This window comes from Pseudophryne corroboree, chromosome 9 (genome assembly GCF_028390025.1).
Source record: "Pseudophryne corroboree isolate aPseCor3 chromosome 9, aPseCor3.hap2, whole genome shotgun sequence".
Taxonomy (NCBI): domain Eukaryota; kingdom Metazoa; phylum Chordata; class Amphibia; order Anura; family Myobatrachidae; genus Pseudophryne; species Pseudophryne corroboree.
In genome coordinates, this window is record NC_086452.1 from 45110118 (window position 1) to 45134845 (window position 24728).

General features: G+C 48.9%; 1 long non-coding RNA gene across 1 annotated transcript in view; it reads right to left on the reverse strand.

Annotated features, from left to right (window-relative positions):
* LOC134957396 (uncharacterized) overlaps window positions 1-24457 on the reverse strand; it is a 248514-nt gene extending 224057 nt beyond the window's left edge. The window contains exons 1-2 of the long non-coding RNA XR_010186583.1: window positions 24417-24457; window positions 16537-16575 (exon numbers count right to left, since the gene is read on the reverse strand). This is a non-coding gene — a long non-coding RNA (uncharacterized LOC134957396). The remainder of the gene's footprint in view (window positions 1-16536; window positions 16576-24416) is intronic.
* Between the last annotated feature and the right edge of the window lie 271 nt (window positions 24458-24728).

A 24728-nucleotide genomic window follows, 5' to 3' on the forward strand; every position in this document is an offset into this window, starting at 1 on the left:
ACCTGTGCACCTGCTGGGTTACCTGCAAAACATGCACTGTGTGGGGTCCTGAGGACCGAGTTTGAGAACCTCTGGTCTAGACATCTGTATGACCTGGTCATCGGCCAATGCGTTTAAGTTTTAAACGCCCCCTAAACAAACGAGGCCTGCGCAGCCTCCGCGGCACCTGTACAACCTGCCGACCATGTTCAGTTTCCTGGCCCTGGTTTATTGTAGCCTCATGGAACAGTCTCATGTATCCCACAGCAAACAAGAAATCAGTACTACACACAGCAGCAGCCATTTCAGAGTGAGAGATTTGACAAATGTGCCTGGGCCCCTTTTAAAGGCCAAAAAATGCAGGTGTGATTAATGATGAAGTTGAAACACATGTAAACACGCTTCTCAAATGCAGGTCTATTTTTTTCCCGTGATTTTTTACGAATCGCATTTTTTCACGGCCGCAAATGCCCTTTTACGGGGGAGATTACAAATACGAATTAATAGTAAATTACCGAGTTCTATACCTAAACAGCCGTGTTTAACTGATGGTGTATTCATTCGTATTTGTTAAGTCGTGCCGCAAAAAAAATACGAATGCCCTCATCACTGCCGAGATTTGTGTTTAGTGAATTCCCGAATTGACACTTTGAAAAAAAAAACACAAAATCAGTCAAAATCGGGAGCTTAGTAAATATACCCCTAGGTTTCACATATGATGAAACATACAAACTTACATCCAAAAAACATTTTTGTGTCAATTGTCATGTTGACCTTTTGACCCCATCGACCTTACCCACTGGCTACCTTTTACCTGTCGATCTTTTGACCCTAATGCATGTCAACCATATGGAGTCAACCTAATGACTGTCTACCTAGACACTGTCGATCTTCTATACCACACAACACTAAAGTGCTAGGAGCAACGTGAAAAGTAGAGATCCTGGTGGCCATCTTGGGGCACGGCATGGTAACTCCCTGGAGAACAGGAAGGCTGGAGTAGCGCACTCGTCTTTCCACAGAACCCGACACAAGGTAAGTTTACCGTGGCTGGGGATGGAGTTCGGAGGTGGTGCCAGAGGACAGGGATGATCTTCATAGACAGAGCCAAAACTACTAGTTTGACTGACAAAAATTAACCAAACTGCACCAACATACATCTCTTCACTCATCTCAAAATATCTCCCTACCCGACCTCTCCGCTCTGCACAAGATCTGCGTCTCTCATCCACACATATTACTTGTTCACACTCAAAATTACAGGACTTTATTCGGGCTTCACCCACTATGTGGAATGCCCTCCCACGCACAATAAGACTCGCCTCTAGTCTCCAAACCTTTAAACGTTCCCTGAAAACTCACCTCTTCAGACAAGCCTACCAAATTCCAGAGCCACCCACATAACCTTCAGTGCTTCTCTATTCAATTACATCCTCTCTGTACAGTACACACAACATCACATATCTTGTCTTTCTTTACTCTCACACCCTCCTGACACTTGGACAACATTGCGGGGTGATTATATCATACAACCCATTAAGAACCTAGCAATCTGGTGGACCATTATGCAATAGGTAGCATCTATCCTTGTGTATCAATGCCTATTTCCCTTTAGAATGTAAGCTTGCGAGCAGGGCCTTCCTACCTCTATGTCTGTCTGTTTTTACCCAGTTTTGTTCTATTACTGTTGTTCTAATTGTAAAGCGCAACGGAATATGCTGCGCTATATAAGAAACTGTTAATAATAATAATAATAATAATAATAAATAATAAATGGTCAGGGGAAATCACAATGTAGCCAGGTGTGTCAACAGTTATGTCATTTAAAAAAGTTAATAGACATATTTTATTGGGCCGTGATTACAGATTAGTGGACCCACCAACCCTTCCATAAGGTGTGATGTATTTAATTATGATTTCTCTATACGTACTTTTACAACCAAAACGTGTTTCTTTAAAGATCTGGGGCCAAATGTAATAGAGTGAGAGTTTAAAAAAGTGAGAGATTTGGTAAGGATTTGCAGTTTTTTTTTAAAGTGGCAATCATTTACACAGCAAGATCATCCTAGTTTTTCAGTGTAAATGATTGGCACTAAAAAAAAATGCAAAACCTTACCAAATCTCTCACTTTTTGAAACTCTCACTCTATTACATTTGGCCCCATATACATGTTTAAATGTTTTTTATTCTTAATTCAGACATGCTTATTTAACTGACATTAAATAACAATGATTGTCAAAGCTGAGAGTTTGCGATTATTAAACCTGAAAGTTTGCAAACTGATATAGGAATTCTTGCTAAGTTTAATTTGCAGGCAATTAAAATCTCTTAATAACAGAATGACATATAGGTATAAACAAGAACATTAATTCCTGGCACATACAGGGTAATCGTTTCAGATAATTTTGTTTATGACACTTTACTTGTTTTAACCTTTTAAATGATCAGCATAATAATCATCACACAAAGTCACATATTAGGAGGAACATTTTTCGTACTGAAATTCATTGTTCAAGTATTTCTTCCCATTTTGGAGATTACTACAATACTTTACACAGGGCCGGCGCCACCACTGGGCAGCTTTAGGCAGCTGCCTATGGGCGCCGGCCACTTGAGGGCGCCGCTATAACTTTCATACTGAAAAATTAATCTTTCTTTCACAGATTGCGCTTGCCAGCGACGGCTGTGGGTCTAACCATCCACAGCCACGCTGTCACTAGATCCCTGCTTTTGGAGAGTGTTGCGGGGGGGGCGGGTTACTGACGGCTGCTACCGCCGAGTGAGATGGAGGAGGGAGCGACGGCGGGTGTCCGCTCACCTACCGCTGCTCTCCTCTGGAGGGGGGAGAGGCCAGCTACTACTCCGGAGGCGGGGTTACTGATGACTGCCAAAGTAAGAGTGTGCTGCGGGGCAGGAGAATAAGGGGAAATCCGTCTGCTGTGTCTCTTGTCGGACGGGGTAGGAGAGAGATGCCGCTGAGTGTGTCCCTGGGGACGGAGGAGTGTGCCGGCGCCGGGTACTCATGTGTATTGTCAGGTACGGGGGATGCACTGGCCACCGCTGCTGCAGCTATGGAGAGAGGTGGTGCCTGGGCGTTGCTGCTCATGTTCCATGTGTGGTGGGACAAGGGAGATTCACCGGCCACTTCTGCTGCTGGAAGGTGAGGGGAGGGGGGGGGTTGCCGCCACTCCTGTGTAATGTGGGATGTCTCTTGCCACTCTTGTGGATGGGAAAAGGGGGGTTCCCGCCGCTCATATGTATTTGGGGGGGGGGGGGGTGTATGTGTGTATATATATATATATATATATATATATATATTTATTCATTCATTGACCAGCCTTCTCGTGCGGATATAGAATTTTTTTTTTTTTACATACTATGGCCTTATAAACATATATGTACCGTACATATGTATACACTGCAACATTATGCCAATGACACAATCTATAGTTTCCTACTGCGAGACCCACCCGCAATGCAAATTGCAGTATCAATGTACCATCAGTCCAACTATCGGACACCCCCTATGGCAGAGCAGAATGTCCTTTGAAACATGGCTGCCGAGGCCAGCACGACTGCGTCTGTGACAGCCATCGATGCTCCACAAATTTCTGGACATTTCCACCCAGCAGTGATGGGGCTGCAGCTGCAGGGAGGAAAGTTTTGGATCCCAGATAGCATCTGCTACCTAGGGACTCATCTCTGTACTATAAGTAACTTCATTATCTGTGCATTACATTCAAACAGAAATACACTACAGACAGAAGACAGGAAGGTACAGAAATAGCTTCCTGTCTTCTACTCTGACTTGGTATCTCTCTCTGCCATCTCCTCCTTGTACTTCTCTCCCATCTCCCCCTATTCCGCCTCTCTTTCCTATTTCCCCCTATTCCTCCTCTCTTTCCAATCTCCCCCTATTCCTCCTCTCTTTCCCATCTCCCCCTATTCCTCCTCCCCCCTATTCCTCCTCTCTTTCCCATCTCCCCCTATTCCTCCTCCCCCCTATTCCTCCTCTCTTTCCCTTCTCCCCCTATTCCTCCTCTCTTTCCCTTCTCCCCCTATTCCTCCTCTCTTTCCCATCTCCCCCTATTCCTCCTCCCCCCTATTCCTCCTCTCTTTCCAATCTCCCCCTATTCCTCCTCCCCCCTATTCCTCCTCTCTTTCCCTTCTCCCCCTATTCCTCCTCTCTTTCCCTTCTCCCCCTATTCCTCCTCTCTTTCCCATCTCCCCCTATTCCTCCTCTCTTTCCCATCTCCCCCTATTCCTCCTCTCCCTTCTCCCCCCTATTCCTCCTCTCTTTCCCTTCTCCCCCTATTCCTCCTCTTTCCCTTCTCCCCCTATTCCTCCTCTCTTTCATTTCTCCCCCTATTTCTCCTCTCCCTTCTCCCCCCTATTCCTCCTCTCCCTTCTCCCCCTATTCCTCCTTTCTTTCCCTTCTCCCCCTATTCCTCCTCTCCCTTCTCCCCCCTCTCTTTCCCTTCTCCCCCTATTCCTCCTCTCCCTACTCCCCCTATTCCTCCTCTCTTTCCTTTCTCCCCCTATTTCTCCTCTCCCTTCTCCCCCTATTCCTCCTCTTTCCTTTCTCCCCCTATTTCTCCTCTCCTTTCTCCCCCTATTCCTCCTCTCCCTTCTCCCCCTATTCCTCCTCTCTTTCCTTTCTCCCCCTATTTCTCCTCTCCTTTCTCCCCCTATTCCTCCTCTCTTTCCCTTCTCCCCCTATTTCTCCTCTTTCCTTTGTCCTCCTGTTCCTCCTCTCTTTCTTATTTCCCCCATCCTCCTCTCTTTACGTTCTCACCCTATTCCTCCTCTCTTCCCTGTCTCCCCCTATTTTTCCTCTCTTTCCTATTTCCCCATCCTCCTCTTTCCTTTCTCACCCTATTCCTTCTCTCTTCCCTGTCTCCCCCTATTTTTCCTCTCTTTCTTATTTCCCCCATCCTCCTCTCTTTCCCTTCTCCCCCTATTCCTCCTCTCTTTCTAATTTCCCCCATCCTCCTCTCTTTCCCTTCTCCCCCTATTTCTCCTCTTTCCTTTGTCCCCCTATTCCTCCTCTCTTTCCCATCTCCCCCTATTCCTCCTCTCCCTTCTCCCCCCTATTCCTCCTCTCCCTTCTCCCCCTATTCCTCCTCTCTTTCCCTTCTCCCCCTATTCCTCCTCTCCCTTCTCCCCCTATTCCTCCTCTCTTTCCTTTCTCCCCCTATTTCTCCTCTCCCTTCTCCCCCCTATTCCTCCTCTCCCTTCTCCCCCTATTCCTCCTTTCTTTCCCTTCTCCCCCTATTCCTCCTCTCCCTTCTCCCCCTATTCCTCCTCTCTTTCCCTTCTCCCCCTATTCCTCCTCTCCCTACTCCCCCTATTCCTCCTCTCTTTCCTTTCTCCCCCTATTTCTCCTCTCCCTTCTCCCCCTATTCCTCCTCTTTCCTTTCTCCCCCTATTTCTCCTCTCCTTTCTCCCCCTATTCCTCCTCTCCCTTCTCCCCCTATTCCTCCTCTCTTTCCTTTCTCCCCCTATTCCTCCTCTCTTTCCCTTCTCCCCCTATTCCTCCTCTCTTTCCCTTCTCCCCCTATTCCTCCTCTCTTTCCCATCTCCCCCTATTCCTCCTCTCTTTCCCATCTCCCCCTATTCCTCCTCTCCCTTCTCCCCCCTATTCCTCCTCTCTTTCCCTTCTCCCCCTATTTCTCATCTCCCTTCTCCCCCTATTCCTCCTCTTTCCTTTCTCCCCCTATTTCTCCTCTCCTTTCTCCCCCTATTCCTCCTCTCCCTTCTCCCCCTATTCCTCCTCTCTTTCCTTTCTCCCCCTATTTCTCCTCTCCTTTCTCCCCCTATTCCTCCTCTCTTTCCCTTCTCCCCCTATTTCTCCTCTTTCCTTTGTCCTCCTGTTCCTCCTCTCTTTCTTATTTCCCCCATCCTCCTCTCTTTACGTTCTCACCCTATTCCTCCTCTCTTCCCTGTCTCCCCCTATTTTTCCTCTCTTTCCTATTTCCCCATCCTCCTCTTTCCTTTCTCACCCTATTCCTTCTCTCTTCCCTGTCTCCCCCTATTTTTCCTCTCTTTCTTATTTCCCCCATCCTCCTCTCTTTCCCTTCTCCCCCTATTCCTCCTCTCTTTCTAATTTCCCCCATCCTCCTCTCTTTCCCTTCTCCCCCTATTTCTCCTCTTTCCTTTGTCCTCCTGTTCCTCCTCTCTTTCTTATTTCCCCCATCCTCCTCTCTTTACGTTCTCACCCTATTCCACCTCTCTTCCCTGTCTCCCCCTATTTTTCCGCTCTCTCTCCCATCTCCCCCTATTCCTGCTCTCTCAACTGTCTTTCCCTATTCCTCCTCTCTCAGGTAGATTCAGCATTGGTCCTCTCCAGGTCCGGCAGTGCTGCATCTGATTATTGAATGAAACGGAGCTGGGTCAGCAAGGAGAGGGCAGCAATGTTTTCTTTATTCATTTATTTTGGGGTGGGGAAAGTACAGGCTGACTTCAAAAAATTAAAATTCCCCCATGGATCTTTGCTGTAAATATTACCACAAGTTTTTTTTTCAATTGGATACCACAGGTATCAAGGTTTTCCATACCTGCGGCAACGAAAAAAAGGTTGCGATAGCCGTGGTAATTTTTAACGCAAAATTTGCACACCCAATCGAATATGCTCACATAAATTATCAAATTTAAGGCATATATTGCTCGTTACCGTATGGGACAGCGAGCACTTTTCAGCGAGTTTGGTCCACTGTAAAGTGCGGCCGCTGCCGTGATGATTTGTTCCTGCGATATCATCGTGGCTAATTGGATTAACCACTAAGCAGGACTCATAGAACTGGACACAATTTACACACATAAAAAAGATGTATCCAGACTGCCCTCATTTATTTATATTTAGGTAATAAAAAAAATGCAATAAAAAAAGAGGGTATTGATGTATTCCATGCAAGCAAGCGGCAGTTGTACTTATAAGATGCCACCTGGGGGGGAGGGGGGGGGGGCAGCAGGCTGAAGTTTTGCCTAGGGTGACACGAAACCTTGCACCGGCCCTGACTTTACAGATTACAAAGGTCTGTACATAGGGGGTAATTCCAAGTTGATCGCAGCAGGAATTTTTTTAGCAGTTGGGCAAAACCATGTGCACTGCAGGGGAGGCAGATATAACATGTGCAGAGAGAGTTAGATTTGGGTGGGTTATTTTATTTCTGTGCAGGGTAAATACTGGCTGCTTTATTTTTACACTGCATATTAGATTGCAGATTGAACACACCACACCCAAATCTAACTCATTCTGCACATGTTATATCTGCCTCCCCTGCAGTGCACATGGTTTTGCCCAATTGCTATCAAAAATCCTGCTGCGATCAACTTGGAATTACCCCCATAGAGGGGATCACGATATATATGAACAATGTACATTTTACAGGGACGTGCAGTCAGGGGAGGCAGTGCCTCCCCTGTCATTTATGATTAAAATAATACAAGGAAGATACATATGACACATACTAGGTGCTTCATCGCGCCCTACGGGCGCTCTTCACACCGTCGCAAGGGGCTACGCCCCCTTAACCCTTGCATGCCTTTCTGGGGTTTAATATTTGTATTATATGGAGTATTACCTGCATTCCTTTGTTAGTGGTTAAATATTGCACAATGAAAGGGCGTGCGATGGTGAAGGAGGCGCAGCCCCTTGCGACGGCGTGAACAGCACCTGCAGGGCACGATGTACAGAATGTAGCGGGTGCGGGGGGGACTGCGGATGGTGTCTGTAGATGCTGCGGGTGGAGGGGAGGCAGAAGTGGGGGTGGGGCCCGGATGGGGAAGGTTCGGGAGGTGCTGCGCGTGGGGGAGGGGCAGAGGAGTGGGGGATGCAGATGGGGGAGGGGTCCGGAGGCACTGCAGGTGGGGGAGGGGCAGGGGTGCCACGGGTGGGAGAGGGGCAGGTGTGGGGATGTTGTGGATGGGTGAAGGGTTCCGGAGGTGCTGTGGGATGGGTGTGCCGGGGGTTGGGTAGGGGACCGCAGGCACCATGGGTAGGGTAGGGGCAGGTACGGGTGTTGCGGCAGATGGGAAAGGAGGTCCGGAGGTGCTGCAGGTGGTGGAGGGGCAGGTGCAGGGGTGCCATTGGTGGGGGAGGGGTGGGTGAGGGGGGGACCGCTGATGGAGGAGGGTGTCTGCAGATGCTGCGGGTGGAGGGGGGCAGGTGTGGGGGGAGACGTATAAGGGGGGTGAATGGTGGAAGGGGCCTGGAGGTGCTGTGGGTGGTGAAGGGGTGGAGGAGTGGGAGCCACGGGTGGTGTAGGGGGTCTGGAGGCACAGCATGTGGGGGAGGGGTGGAGTGCCGCATGTGGTGGAGGGGAAGGTGCGGAGGTGTAGTGCATTGGGGAGAGGTCTGGAGGCGCTGCGGGTACTGTACATGCCATAAAAGGTAGTTGGAGGGTATGCAGTAACAGGGCCAGGACAGGGGTGACAGGGTCAGTACAGGGTTGACGGGGCCAGGACAGGGGTGACGGTGCCAGGACAGGGGTGACGGGGCCAGGACAGGGGTGACGGGGCCAGGACAGGGGTGACAGGGCCAGGACAGAAATGATAGGGACAGGATAGGGGTGACAGGGCCAGGGTAGGGGCGGCAGGACCAGGACAGGGGTGACGTGGCCAGTATAGGGTTGACAGGGCAAGCACAGGGGTGACAGGGCCAGGATAGGGGTAACAGGGCCAGCATAAGGGTGACAGGGCCAGGATAAGGGTGAAAGGGCCAGGATAAGGGTGAAAGGGCCAGAATAAGGGTGGCAGGGCAAGGCCAGGGGTGACAGGGACATGACAGAACACAGGGCACGGGAGAGATTGGTATTAGGGACAAAACAGTGGTGACAGACAGATGTGTCTTACCGGAGTCACTGCTGCTGGCTGCTGCTGTTCCATTCCAACCTGTTGGGATCTGCTGCTGCTGGAGACTTGGCATGGCTGACTCTCTCAGGTTGGAGTCCTGCTTTCTCTGCCAGTCCGCATCCCTCCCCCCCTCCTCAGTCACACACCGCAGACCTCGCGCAGCTGCCGGGCACTGTGGTAAGGTGAGACTGGAAATGACTGGTTAGCCCCCAGGAGATGCTGCGGCTGGAGGGAGGAGGGGGTCATAGCATGCACGTGGTGCGGACCTCACGGCTTCCGGGCACTGTGGTAAGGGGAGACTGGGAGTGACTGGTTAGCTCCCAGGAGACGCTGCGGCTGGAGGGAGGAGTGGGTCAGAGCCTGCAAGCAGCTCGGATTTCTGCAGCGCTACCCGCCAGCTAAAGTGTGTGAATGAGCTGGGCGCACTCCACTGCGGGTGGCAGCGCTGCAGCTAGCGGTGGGGTTGCCGGGGCTGGAGATAACAGAGGCAGTATGGAACCTGCACAGCGGCAGGTGCCCCACTAAACTGCAGCTAAGAAGCGTGGAGTGTGTCAGAAAGTGACGCTCCTCCGCACCAGAGAGACCCTGCTGAGTATGCCGATGTGGGGGGTCAAGCACACAGTGAGCCGGTGCCCGTCTGTCTGTATGACATACCCCTCACACACACCCATACCTCCCAAATGTCCCGATTTTCGCGGGACAGTCCCATTTTTTGGGGTCTGTCCCGCTGTCCCACCCGCGGGTCGCAGTGTCCGGCGGTGGGGGGGGGGGGCAGTTGGAAAGCTCCTGTACTCGCTGTTCTGCTTAGCAGAGCAGCGGTGAATAGTGGAGACAGAGGGAGAGGGGGCATCAGGGGGTACGGATTACGGGGGGGTTCCAGCAGCAGAGCCGGATTAAGGGGGGGGGGAAAGGTGGCCAGGGTCTCCCTGCTTTCTTCTCCCTGTGCGGGTGTGTAGGGGGAGCGACCACGTCCTCTGGATTTAGCCCTAGCTGAGGGGCCAAAATCCCATAAAAAAATAAAAATAAAAATACGAATTTGCATAAGGGGGCGTGGCCGCGCGGGCGCGATTAGGCCACGCCCCCAACCCACAGCAGGCACAGCAATGAGATAGGGCTCCCCTGTCTCAAGTGCCCTGTGCCCCCCGGACTCATAATCAGCCCTGGGGGCATGCCAGCAGCTCACAGAGCGCTGGGCAAGCCCCCTCACTGACGAAAACGGGGGCCCTCCCGTGAAGCCACGCCCCCTTTTCGCCGAGTGTGTTTCCCTCCTTCTGCCTGGAGAAAGCTCCTGCAGAAAGCTGGGAGGTCTGCACCCCTGCCTGTGACATGCCCAATGCCCATGCTATCTGCTTCTGCTCCTAGTCTCCTGTAGATTTGGCCAGATCTCTGTGACTCATTTGAATAACTCCGCCCACTGTTGTGACTCCGCCCAGCGTTAGCAAATGAATCACAAGGTCACAGAATAGGGCTATTATATAGGAGATTATGTGTCATATGTATCTTCGTTATAATACTCTAATAATTTTGAGACTTTAGACTAGTATAGGAGGCACTGCTAGCAGTGCCTCCCGTTGTTAGTGTTAATGGGCATAAAGTGGGGGGCGGGGCCAAGGACTGGGCTGCAAAAGCCCATTGAAAAAATGACGATACAGCGGCACTAGTAGAAGTGCCTCTGGGACAGGGCCTGATGTGATTGGACAGCGGATCCAGGGCTGGATCCGCTGGTCCAATCACCCACATGCTGCGGCGTCGCTCACCTCCCTCTCCTCCTGTCCTGTTATCACGGCGCCGCCGGTGCGTTAACCTCCGTGACCCCGCCGGAATGTGAGGTGGCCGCTGCTACTGATCCACACCTGGTGGAGGGTTGGAGCCTTCCGCCTCCCTCCTCTGTGTAGTTGTCTCCCCTGCAGCGGCCCGATGATTACAGAAGCCACCTGCTGCTTCCGCCGGCAAGAGAGGACCTGGAGTCACCCTGGAGTCCGGAAGCTGCACGTCTGATCCGAGGTTCGTCTCTCCCACTCACACTCTCACTCTCTTTCTCTCTCTCACACACACTCTCACACACACTCTCTCGCTCCCCCTCCCCCTGTCCCTCCATGGTAAATGTATTTTTATTTTCTTTGTTATAAGTAGCTCATTTCTGTACTCCTTCCTCCCACTTCTCTTTCTCATCTCTTTCCCATTCCTTGTGTCATTTTTTGGGTGGGATGTACTAACCTCCCCCGCAGCGTTAAATGCCTTTTCTGCTCTCCCCAGACATCTCGGTAACCTGGCTCCTCCCCGTCCTGGCGCTGCTATTCGCTCCTGTTGTTTCCGCGTCACAGCTACCTCTCCGGATGATGTGATATGAGCACATGTGTCGCCAGTGAATACCAAGGCTCAGCGCTTCTTCCGCAATGCTGAGTCCTGAGTGGCTGCAGCGGTGAGGAGGTGGTGCATGTGAACAACAAGAAGCGAATAACATCGCTGGGACGGGGAGGAGCCAGGTTACCGAGGAGATGTCAGGGGAGCGCAGAGAAAGGCAGTTAATGCTGCAGGAGAGGGTAGTACACCCCGCCCTTTCTCACCTGTTTATTCTCTCTCTCTCCTCTCTTGTTTTTTTTTTTTACTTTTTTCTCCCCTACAGGTCCCCCTATTGGTTTCTACTGGACAAGTGGACGTGATTATCGGCGTGGGATGTAGGTAAGTATGTGTGAGTGCGTAAGTGTGTTTTAATAAATTTTTACTTTCACGGTGTGTGTGTTGTGTTTTTATTTGGGTATTTTTTTTGTAGAACTACAGGTACCAGCAGACCCGTTATTTCCCTGCATGCTGGTACTTGTGGTTCTCCAAGTACCAGCAAGTGGGGGAGGCTTGCCGGGCCTTGTAGTTCCACAACAAAAAACAATATCCTTTTTTATTTACACACTTATGGCTATCAGCCCGGCACCCACCGCCCAGGGGTGCTGGGGACAGCCTCGGGCTTCACCCCTGGCCCTTGGGTGCCTGGAGGGGGGGACCCCTTGATTTAAGTGGTCCCCACTCCTCCAGGGAACCCCAGCCAGGGGTGACTAGTTGGGGGGGGGGGGTAATGCCACGGACGCAGGGACCAATATAAAAGTGTCCCCCGGCTGTGGAATTATCTCTCTGGCTAGTGGAGCCCGGTGCTGGTTTTAAAAATACGGGGGACCCCTACATCTTTTGTCCCCCGTATTTTTGGAACCTGGACCGGACTAAGAGCCCGGTGCTGGTTGTCTAAATATGGGGAACCCCTGTCCAATTTTTCCCCCAGTATTTAAACAACCAGGACCGGCTCAAAGAGCCCGAGGCTGGTTATACTTAGGAGGGGGGACCCCACGCATTTCTTTTAAAATTTTAACCCATTCACACCCTTTTCCACAGATAAGCATGCACGGATCTCACTGATCCGTGCATGACTATCACAACACACCAGCAAAAAGCTCAATTTTATTACGAATTCCATGCTTTATCGGAAGTGTTTGACTATTGTCGGCAGTGACTGAGAATGCAGTGATGCAAATTAGTGGCGGAGGGCTGGGTCAGTTGATGGTGGGCGCGTTTGTAAGCCATTGGCTGTGGCAGCAGACATTGGCTCAGGGGCAGTAGCGGGCATTGGCTCGGCGGCAGTAGGGGTCATCGGCAGGATTCGGCGGACATTATGGCTGCAGTGCCTCACCAGCCACTGACCTCACTGCATGCCACTGATGTACAATGACATGAAGCAGAAGTTAAATCAGGGTCTGACCAGGTGAGCTTACAATCTAAGAGGTTTGGGAACAGGTATCAACTACAATTGCGGCAGACCTATGCAGCACCCCAGTAAAATCTGCCACTCCAGTAAGTGCACTGACGGAGGCTTCCTATTGGAAGTGCTTTCTACTATTCATTCGATGAACAAGAAGTCCCAGTTGGACGTGTTTTCTCCCCCTGGGACTGCCAGTTCAGACTGCAATAGCAGAGACAGCGCTACCAATTGGAAGCCACTCCTCTGCTATAACAACAGCCCTATCCGGCTACTAGCCGCGGCAGCCACTGCAGTCCCCAGAAGCTGCCCGGTTTGTTTATTTGTATGCATATGCGGAAACCTGATCCTGCTCACATTTACAGACCACCCAGACCCACAGGAAAGGATCTGTCACTAAATAGGACCATCATGCGGAAGGACCATGAAGCATACTTGCCTACTCTCCCGGAATGGCCGGGAGGCTCCCGAAAATCGGGTGACCCTCCCGCCCCCCCCCCCCCCCCCCCGGAAGAGCATGCAAGTATCACGATTTTTGGGGTCCCCCCGCCCCCCACTTAGCGAGTAAAGTGGGCGGTATGGGCAGTCGATAACGCAATTCGTGCTGAATCGCGTCATCATAGCCGCGCCCCCTGCAGTATAATGCCGGTAATAGCGGCATTACGCAGTGGGGGGCGTGGCTTACATGACGCAATCCATCAGCCACGCCCCATTCCATCTCTGGCCCGCCCCCCTCTGTATATCACGTAACCATACCTCCCAACTTTGTCTTTGCTGTAAGTGGGCCACACGTGTGGTGAAAAGGGGGTGTGACCTATGTAAAGGGGGCGTGGCTTCATGGAGCACCCGCGATCGTGAGCCACGCCCAATTTTCATCACTGAGGGGGCATGCCCCCTCTCCCTGTCTGCACTGAATAGACGCTGTGTGCATGAGCTTCCCAACTGCCCCCCCCCCCCACCGCGGGACACTGCGGCCCGCGGGTGGGACAGCGGGACAGTCCCCAAAAAACGGGACTGTCCCGCGAAAATCGGGACAGTTGGGAGGTATGCGTCACTGCCCCGCCCCCTGCTGAGCCGAGCTGGCTGCTCTCTTCCGGAGAGAGCAGCCATAAAGTCGGCAACTATGCCATGAAGCTAGGGCTGTAACTAGGAGTGTGGGGTCAGCGCCAAGGGAGTGGCCCCAACCTTGCCCCGTGGCTCTTGCCCTAGTCTTGCTAAGAAGGTCATCCCACTGCTTAGTGAGACGCCCGACATGCCTCTAAGACTCTCCCTACACACAGTTCTATGCCCCCGTTCCTGGCAGCCCATGACATCACATGAGGGGGGGGGGGGGGGGCGTCATCATCATCATCACCTAGCACAGGAGAGGAGGAAAGGGCTCTGCTAGGTCTGTGCTTGTCGCTGCTGTCTGCTGAATTGGCAAGCAGCCCCTATGGAGCCCTTTTACCTAAAAATCACGGGGGTAAATTTACTAAAGTGTGAGTTTTATAGCAGTGTAGATGTTGCCCATACCAACCAATCAGATTTTGGGCTAGATGCATCATCGCTTGGAAAGGGATAAAATGGAGAGTGAAAAGGTGTCAGCCAATCAGCTCCTAACTGCCATGTCACATGCTGTGTTTGAAAAAATGGCAGTTGATACTGGCAGTTGATACTTTTTCACTCTTTCCAAGCGATGATGCATCTAGCCCTAAATCTATTATCTGCAAAATGGTGCTACATGAATGATTAGTAGAATCTGATTGGTTGCTATGGACAACATCTCCACTCCTAAAAACCTCACAATTTAGTAAATTTACCCATTGGTGTCACAAGGAACGACAACAAGATGAACTCGGAAGAAAATGGGGTATGGGGAGAAAAAAAAACATTTCTAGTTACTAATTGTAGCCCCCTATGATGATAACCATTTGGATAAGGAGTGTAAATAGTGTTATATAGATAATATTGTACATAGTGGCATAAGGTAACCCAATTGTAAATAGAGGAATATGACTATTATATGTATGTGTCCATTTTAATCCCTCTGAACTTTAAACAGAAAAACACTGAGGTATAATAGCTCTATGGGGCTGGAAAACTGGATGACGGATTTTTCTAGACTCCCCTCGTGCGTAGAGGAGGGGTACAGGGGCTGGCGCGAGAGAGAGGGAGAAGAACAGCACGCAGGGGGGTAACGGTGATGACCAAGGAAGAAGGAGAGCGGTAACAGCTGAGGTGAGGAGAGAGCCAAGAGAGACGGATTCGCTCGACTGAGCTGGTTACCCCGCAGTACCCTTTCCCCAAAAGAACTTCACCTGCAGAGGAGGGAATAGAGGAGAGTGCGGTGGTCGGGTTCCGGAGAGCGGATGATCACGGCCGAGGACGCTGTCTGAGGGGGCGACGGTGAGTGACGTCTCACTGAAAGGAGAGGCCTGGCTGGGCGGCACTAATCTAAAGCTCCGGTGAGGAGACGCCTACTGGGAGGTAAACTCCCTCCTTGACAGTGATTGAGGGCAGATATACTCCCAGGAAGGAGACAGTAAGATAAGCCCATATAAGGTACAATGGGAGTACAGTGACTGATCCTCGACCAGAGAAAGGCCTCTCACTGAAGGGAGTTGATAACTCACCTAGCACAGTGGCACTATAAAGAAGGGGAGTTGTTAAATTACAGTACCCTAGGGCTAATATTAGGCACCGCAGGGTTTAGACAACCATAATAAAGTCAATTGACATTTAGCAGTGCAAAGGGACCAAAATATTTAGCTGTGCACTGTCTTGAAGCCATTTCTTGGATTACCTCAGTCAGATGTGGAACCACATAAGGAACTTACTGCCGCCATAGATGCCGCTGGGAGGTCCGCTATTATATAATTTGTCCGCTCAAGGCGAATAGCATCCCGTATTTCCCTGATAATACCTCACTGGTTAAGTAACTCCCTGAAAGTAAATCCAGAGAAACCTCTTCTCATTCGTCAGACCCCTGTAATATTTATTAGCCAAAGACAGTGCTGCAATTCTGTTAATTCAGGCTCCATTTCAGCTTCTTACATTTCAGCAGTTTTGGATGGACTCAGTTTCTCAGATTTTCACTCTAGTTAAAGTGGCAGGACCCAGCATCAGGGAAGTGGCCACTGGGGGAAGGAATTACCACAGGAGCGTCCTTCTTCAGAGCAGCCTCGGGGGAGGAGCTGTCCCAAGGAGGTCTACCTTCCACCTAGGGCTATGCAATGATATGTAAGTAAGTGCGGAGAGATTGCACCGTAGAGGGACGACCACATATCGCTATCCCTTTTCATTGTTAGGGTCAGCCTAGCATCTTCGACACAGGGCGAGAGACTTATAGTGTCAGGAAGACAGTGCCCGGCACCACCGGAGAACTGCAAAGTGGTACTAAGGAAAAGGCCTCCTGCGGTAATGCATTAATTAGAGTATCTAGTGAAGTGGATACCCCCACACCCTGTCAACGGGAGGATCGGCTGGACCGGTGGAGCCTTATTGGTAACCTCAAATAGCATCAAGGACACGGGAAATTGATTACTCCGTCGGGGTCCATATATCCGACTGATACACTAGGAGATCTGGAACAAACTCACCTTATTCCCCGTCATTAGACTCTATAACCCTAGGAAGATATAAGTACCTTTGTCATCCCAACGTATTCAGCTACTCTTTCGCATAGTCTACCGGGCCCCAACGTGTGCACCTACGAACCATTTGAGGGTAGGGATCTTAAGAGTACTACTCTAGCAACTGCGCAAGCTTAACTGTGACCTATAATATTTGGGCCCAGAGATTTTATTTTATTGGTGACCGGTTTCCCCTGTTTTTTTGTAGTGCATGCAAACCTTATTGTATAATTATAGAGTATAGTTGTATTGACAGGTTTATGGAGCTATAATTATACTAGTGAAATAACATAATACAAATACACAAAAAAAAGTGGTTGGATGTTTGGTATTTATATTTACTCAACTTACCTGTCATTCGGGATTCCGGAGAAACTCACTGGTGCCCATCTGTAATACAATAAAGGAGAACATAGGTAAGGTGAACGAAATAGTATATACTGTACTACATTTATGGTTTACCATCATTAGTAACATTTCATACTAAGGGCTGTCCCAAGCTAGCCCACATTAAAACCGCTTGGGTGGAGGCACACTTTAGCCATACATAGTGGTAACCTTACATCCCCACGGGAGTAGTAAGTAGGGAGGGGTTACATTTTGGAGGCACTGCTGAGATCCCAGAGGCTCAGACGTAGTCGGTAATCAGCTGGTAAAACATGGAAGAGATATCGGGCAATGATATCCACCATTGGTGTGAAGAAAAGGGAGTAGAGCCCCTATGTAGTTTCGGATTAAAGGGAAATCTGTCTAATGTCAGTGATGATGCCGTACTAACAGCTGTGGGTAAACTGTATGGTATCAGCCAGCCCTGCCTGGTGGACCGGTGGAAAGGGCACAGTGGTGAGACTTTCGCCATGCTAATCAGTAATCGAAATCCGCTGGACAAGACCTTAATACCAAGCAGGGTGGTAGTGGGAGAGGTTCCAGGTTGTAAGATTCTGGTGTTATGGCCTAACGGGAATCCTAGGGTTGATGAGGAAGCTACCTCTAGAGGAGACCATGGGATAGATGTACCCCCCTCGGGGGAGTGTCTGACTACCGGTGCTATGGAAACTGGACAGGAAACTGGGCCCCCAGAGAATAAGGATGATACTGTGGGAACAGGGGTTGAACGAGTGGTGGATAAGATGGTCAGTCATCTGGAACGCTGGCACTATGAAGGTGGATATCGTAGGTTACGGATCTTCTCTGGGATTATCCCCGTGCCAGCTGGGGAAGAGACATATGACTCTTGGAGGGAAGCGGCTGTTCAGCATTCGGAGGAATGGCAGTGCCCTGAACATATAAAAAAACAGCGCATAGTGGAAAGCCTCCGAGGACCAGCTATGGGGGTGATTCAGGCTACCAGGAGAAGCAAGTCGACAGCCACACTAAAAGATTATATAGAGGCCTTAGATTTTTCATTCGGTACCCTCGAGGAAGTGGGGGATTTGATGGCGAGATTAAACCGAACCTTTCAAGAACCAGGCGAGACGTTGACCCATTACATCTATAGAGTCGATAAATTAATCTACAAAATTGTAGACAAAGGTGGTATAGGCAATGCATCTGTCGATGATAGTCGAATGAGACAAGTGTTAAAAGGGGCCTTGACCAACAATCCTGTGGCACAGAGATTGAGATGTACTAGGACTACTGGACCTCCCCCTACTTTAACGAAATTAGTCAAAGAGGTCAAATTGGAAGAAGTTCAAATTGAAACTAGAGAAAATACCATCAAGAAAGTGAAGGTTGTTTTACCTACCCCCTCCTCTTCCACGGCAGACGAACGATTGTTAAAATTGTTGGAAGAACAGAACAAAAAAAATAGATCAGTTGATCGCGCTACAAACTGATGTCCATTCTAGTCAGTATTGGGCCCCGAGATCGGAAAGAAGAATGATGCGGGGAAGTGGAAACCGACCCTCAATTACATGTTACAGCTGTGGACAGATTGGTCATAAATCCTTCGAGTGCCTGGTTACCGGATCAAGAAGAAGGGGGAGCTACAACAACTCCAATAACTTGGAGCAGAGAGGAACGACTCCGTTGGAAAACTCCAATGGGAGTGCTGTGACCCCCTCACAGACTCCCCAATTATAAATATTTATGCAATGGGGAGTGCCCAGTGGTCGGCCACCATACCCGAAAGTCTAATGGGACAGGCACCAATGGTGAAAGCTATGATTAATGGGCAGGGCTGCACCATTTTGATGGATAGTGGCTCCCAAGTATCCATTGTCTTCGAATCATGGTACCGTGACCATTTGTCTGATGTCCCCATACAGCCACTCCATGGCCTGACTGTTTGGGGCCTAAGTGAGCAGAAATACCCATATTTAGGATATATAGCCACCCAAATCACCTTTGAACCCGGATTGATTTCGCCCAATGATACTGTGCCCTTCATCGCTTTAGTCTGTCCTGATTCACCTGGGGACAATGGGCAGCTATCAGCGATTGTGGGAACCAATACCAACATGTTCCGAAATCTCAGTCGGTGGTGTGAGAAGCAAGATAAGGAAAAGTCTGATTCACCCGCTCATCACATCTGTGACGAGGTACCCAGATGTCATTGTCTCGAGGGCCTTATAACTATGGATGCTGCTGAGGCTAGCAATGGGGGTAATATACCACCAGTGTTTACTGATCTGGAATTGTGTTTTCAGGGAAGTGATGTTGATGATGAGAGTAAACAAATATTATTGGAACTTCTTCGGAAGAGGGATGCTGTTTTTTCCAAAAGTGATTGGGATTTAGGGACTGCTTCTGGGGTAGAGCATCACATCAGGCTGACTGATAATACCCCCTTTAGGGAAAGATCGAGGAGGTTAGCTCCCGCTGACTTTGAGGACGTCAGGGCCCACCTCCGAAGTTTATTGGAAAACAACGTCATTGCCGATTCAGAGAGCCCTTATGCCTCCCCTATCGTAGTCGCCCGTAAGAAAAGTGGAGAGATAAGACTTTGCATCGACTATCGCACCCTGAATAATCGCACAGTACCAGATCAGTACACTGTACCTAAAGTTGACGAGGCATTAGACTGTCTTCAGGGGAGTCAATGGTTCTCCGTTCTTGATCTCCGCTGCGGATACTATCAGATTCCAATGAGTGTGGCTGACCGATCAAAAACCGCTTTTATTTGCCCCATAGGCTTCTTTGAGTTTTTGAAAATGCCCCAAGGCATAAAAGGAGCACCCGCCACATTTCAGAGAACGATGGAAAAGACGGTAGGAGATATGTGCTACCGGGAAGTACTCGTATATCTGGATGACATTATCGTATTTGGTAAAGATTTGCAGGAACATAATGAGCGGTTGCTCAAAGTATTAGATCGACTGCAGGCTCGAGGACTGAAGTTGTCAGTTGAGAAATGCAAGTTTTGTCGATCTTCGGTTAAGTACCTTGGGCATATCGTGAGTAGACAAGGGATATCCACCGACCCAGATAAAGTTGCCACCGTAAAGAATTGGCCTAGACCCGATAACCTTAAAGACTTAAGATCTTTTCTCGGATTCTGCGGTTATTATAGAAAATTTGTGCCACAGTATTCTATAGTAGTAAAACCCTTAACCGAACTGACAAGAGGGTATCCTCCGATCCAGAATAATAACCATCGTAAACCGCAGGGAGATGGGCAATATTATAAACCTAAGGAGCCCTTTGGAGAGAGGTGGACTATCAAGTGTGAAGAAGCATTCATCCATTTGAAACATCAGCTAACCCACTCCCCCGTACTAGCTTATGTCAAACCAGGACTCCCTTATGAAGTGCATATCGATGCCTCTTATGATGGTCTGGGGGGAGTGTTGTATCAGGTACAGGAACAACAGTTAAGACCTATCTCCTATATCAGCCGAGGGCTATCCCCTAGTGAGAGGAACTATCCCGTTCATAAATTGGAATTCTTAGCCTTAAAATGGGCTGTTAGTGAGAAGTTCCATGATTACCTCTATGGAGTCCCTTTCACTGTACAAACAGACAACAATCCGTTAACGTATATTCATTCCTCAGCTAAGTTGGATGCTACCGGACATAGGTGGTTAGCGGCTCTAACCACCTATGACTTTACGATCAAGTACCGTCCCGGAGCCAATAACCAGGATGCTGACTCTTTGTCCAGAATGCCCCGTGGAGATGAATATTGTATAACAGATGATTGGATTGAGCTACCAGCGGCAGCAGTGAGGGGATTGTGTCAGCATATCAGCATCAACCGACACTTAGAGATGGCGGCTATATTAACGATAGGAGCATCAGACCGATCCATACCATCTTCCTATTGTTGGCTGAGTAAGGCGGAGATGGACGGGCTTGGGAAGATGTCCCGAGAAAGAATGGCCCAAGAGCAACGGGTTGATCCAGACATTTCTCCCATATTACAATTGGTAAAAGACCCTAAATTGAACATTAATCGATCTCAGCTGTCTCGGGTGTCACGAGTTTTATTGAGACAAAAGAAAAAACTGATCACGAGTAAGGGAGTCTTGTATCGGAAAGTCCAGAAAAATGATGGAACCATTAGACTGCAAATGATATTGCCTACCAGGTACAAACAGATGGTGTTGGAATCGCTACACAATAAGCATGGTCATTTAGGGTATGACAAGACACAAGGACTAGTAGCAGACCGATTTTTCTGGCCCTTTATGAATCAAGACATTGATCACTTCTGTCGCACTTGTGGACGCTGTATTCTTCGGAAGACCCTCCCAACGAAATCTACTCCAATGGTGCATATTAGTAGTTCCGGGCCAATGGAATTAGTATGCATTGATTTCCTAACCTTTGAGAGTCCCGGAGGACAGGATTGTCACATCCTGGTGGTAACCGACCACTTTACACGGTATGCTCAGGCATATATAACAACAAATCAAAAAGCTGTGACCGTTGCCAAGACGTTATGGGAGAAATTCTTCGTTCATTACGGCTTGCCAGCCAGGATACATTCAGACCAGGGAAGAGAGTTCGAAAGTCGGTTAATTCAAGAATTGTGTAACTGCTGTGGAATCCAGAAGTCGCGAACCACTCCCTACCACCCTCAAGGGGATCCCCAGCCGGAGAGATTCAACCGGACTCTACTAAACATGCTAGGTACTCTGAGTTTTAAACGAAAACAGCAATGGCGTGGTCATGTGTCTCCGTTGGTTCATGCATATAACTGTACCCGTAATGAATCCACAGGGTATACGCCTTATTACCTCATGTTTGGTCGGGAGGCACGATTACTGATCGATGTGTGTTTGGGAACTCAGCCTAACTCAATATCGGCCCCCTCCCATACTAAGTATGTGAAGCAACTTAAGCAACAACTAAAGGATGCCTATCAATTGGCGCAAAATACGGCACAAAAGATGGAAAAAAAAAATGATGCCCACTTTCATAGCAAGGTCAAAGAGCAGTGTTTGCAGCCAGGAGATAAAGTCCTAATTCGAGCCCTTGGCGTACCCAGGAAGCAAAAATTACATAACAGATGGAAGAATGAACCTTATACTGTGCTGAAACAGTTGCCTAACCTTCCAGTATACCAATTAGTCTCGGTGGATGGGAGGGGACCTGTACTTACATACCATAGGCAACATCTGCTTCCCATTGCGCAGGACATCAGGTGGGAGGAGATGGACCATAATAAGGATGACAGTAGGATTCCCGATGTTCCGATATCCATACCTAGGCTGGACCTCTCTGATTATATTGATGAGAGGGAAGAGGAGAATGAAGTCAAGGTGGATGGGTATGCCCCTGGATATTACTATCAAGATAAGGATGATGATCCCGGGGTCCATTCTGTTATAAGAGATGTATCTTCTGAATCCATAGTACCCTGTTCTTCCCATCCCCGGGAATTAGAGGATGAGGTTATCGGAGATGATGGGGGATGGGGAGTACGTGACGAGTGGGATAATAGGAGTGATTCTGGGGAAGAGTTAAGCACTGGGTCTAATCAAACTGTGATATTACCTAGGCCTCAACGGATTCGCAAACCACCTAGAATACTCACCTATGATCAATTAGGAACGCCAACTGAAAGTCCATTAGTATTTAATCCCCACATGATAGCATCATGGCCGTATTTTGGGTATATCCCAGGTCGTTATCCAAGCGAACTGTATAGCACTGGGGTAAATGGTGATGTCCACTATTCCAGTAAGTGTACTCACCAGGGGGAGAGTGTAGCCCCCTATGATGATAACCATTTGGATAAGGAATGTAAATAGTGTTATATAGATAATATTGTACATAGTGGCATAAGGTAACCCAATTGTAAATAGAGGAATATGACTATTATATGTATGTGTCCATTTTAATCCCTCTGAACTTTAAACAGAAAAACACTGAGGTATAATAGCTCTATGGGGCTGGAAAACTGGATGACGGATTTTTCTAGACTCCCCTCGTGCGTAGAGGAGGGGTACAGGGGCTGGCGCGAGAGAGAGGGAGAAGAACAGCGTGCAGGGGGGTAACAGTGATGACCAAGGAAGAAGGAGAGCGGTAACAGCTGAGGTGAGGAGAGAGCCAAGAGAGACGGATTCGCTCGACTGAGCTGGTTACCCCGCAGTACCCTTTCCCCAAAAGAACTTCACCTGCAGAGGAGGGAATAGAGGAGAGTGCGGTGGTCGGGTTCCGGAGAGCGGATGATCACGGCCGAGGACGCTGTCTGAGGGGGCGACGGTGAGTGACGTCTCACTGAAAGGAGAGGCCTGGCTGGGCGGCACTAATCTAAAGCTCCGGTGAGGAGACGCCTACTGGGAGGTAAACTCCCTCCTTGACAGTGATTGAGGGCAGATATACTCCCAGGAAGGAGACAGTAAGATAAGCCCATATAAGGTACAATGGGAGTACAGTGACTGATCCTCGACCAGAGAAAGGCCTCTCACTGAAGGGAGTTGATAACTCACCTAGCACAGTGGCACTATAAAGAAGGGGAGTTGTTAAATTACAGTACCCTAGGGCTAATATTAGGCACCGCAGGGTTTAGACAACCATAATAAAGTCAATTGACATTTAGCAGTGCAAAGGGACCAAAATATTTAGCTGTGCACTGTCTTGAAGCCATTTCTTGGATTACCTCAGTCAGATGTGGAACCACATAAGGAACTTACTGCCGCCATAGATGCCGCTGGGAGGTCCGCTATTATATAATTTGTCCGCTCAAGGCGAATAGCATCCCGTATTTCCCTGATAATACCTCACTGGTTAAGTAACTCCCTGAAAGTAAATCCAGAGAAACCTCTTCTCATTCGTCAGACCCCTGTAATATTTATTAGCCAAAGACAGTGCTGCAATTCTGTTAATTCAGGCTCCATTTCGGCTTCTTACATTTCAGCAGTTTTGGATGGACTCAGTTTCTCAGATTTTCACTCTAGTTAAAGTGGCAGGACCCAGCATCAGGGAAGTGGCCACTGGGGGAAGGAATTACCACAGGAGCGTCCTTCTTCAGAGCAGCCTCGGGGGAGGAGCTGTCCCAAGGAGGTCTACCTTCCACCTAGGGCTATGCAATGATATGTAAGTAAGTGCGGAGAGATTGCACCGTAGAGGGACGACCACATATCGCTATCCCTTTTCATTGTTAGGGTCAGCCTAGCATCTTCGACACAGGGCGAGAGACTTATAGTGTCAGGAAGACAGTGCCCGGCACCACCGGAGAACTGCAAAGTGGTACTAAGGAAAAGGCCTCCTGCGGTAATGCATTAATTAGAGTATCTAGTGAAGTGGATACCCCCACACCCTGTCAACGGGAGGATCGGCTGGACCGGTGGAGCCTTATTGGTAACCTCAAATAGCATCAAGGACACGGGAAATTGATTACTCCGTCGGGGTCCATATATCCGACTGATACACTAGGAGATCTGGAACAAACTCACCTTATTCCCCGTCATTAGACTCTATAACCCTAGGAAGATATAAGTACCTTTGTCATCCCAACGTATTCAGCTACTCTTTCGCATAGTCTACCGGGCCCCAACGTGTGCACCTACGAACCATTTGAGGGTAGGGATCTTAAGAGTACTACTCTAGCAACTGCGCAAGCTTAACTGTGACCTATAATATTTGGGCCCAGAGATTTTATTTTATTGGTGACCGGTTTCCCCTGTTTTTTTGTAGTGCATGCAAACCTTATTGTATAATTATAGAGTATAGTTGTATTGACAGGTTTATGGAGCTATAATTATACTAGTGAAATAACATAATACAAATACACAAAAAAAAGTGGTTGGATGTTTGGTATTTATATTTACTCAACTTACCTGTCATTCGGGATTCCGGAGAAACTCACTGGTGCCCATCTGTAATACAATAAAGGAGAACATAGGTAAGGTGAACGAAATAGTATATACTGTACTACATTTATGGTTTACCATCATTAGTAACATTTCATACTAAGGGCTGTCCCAAGCTAGCCCACATTAAAACCGCTTGGGTGGAGGCACACTTTAGCCATACATAGTGGTAACCTTACATCCCCACGGGAGTAGTAAGTAGGGAGGGGTTACATAATGGTCAACGTTTATACATGCTTTGGTTTTGTTAAACTATTTGTTACACATTAATAACTACAC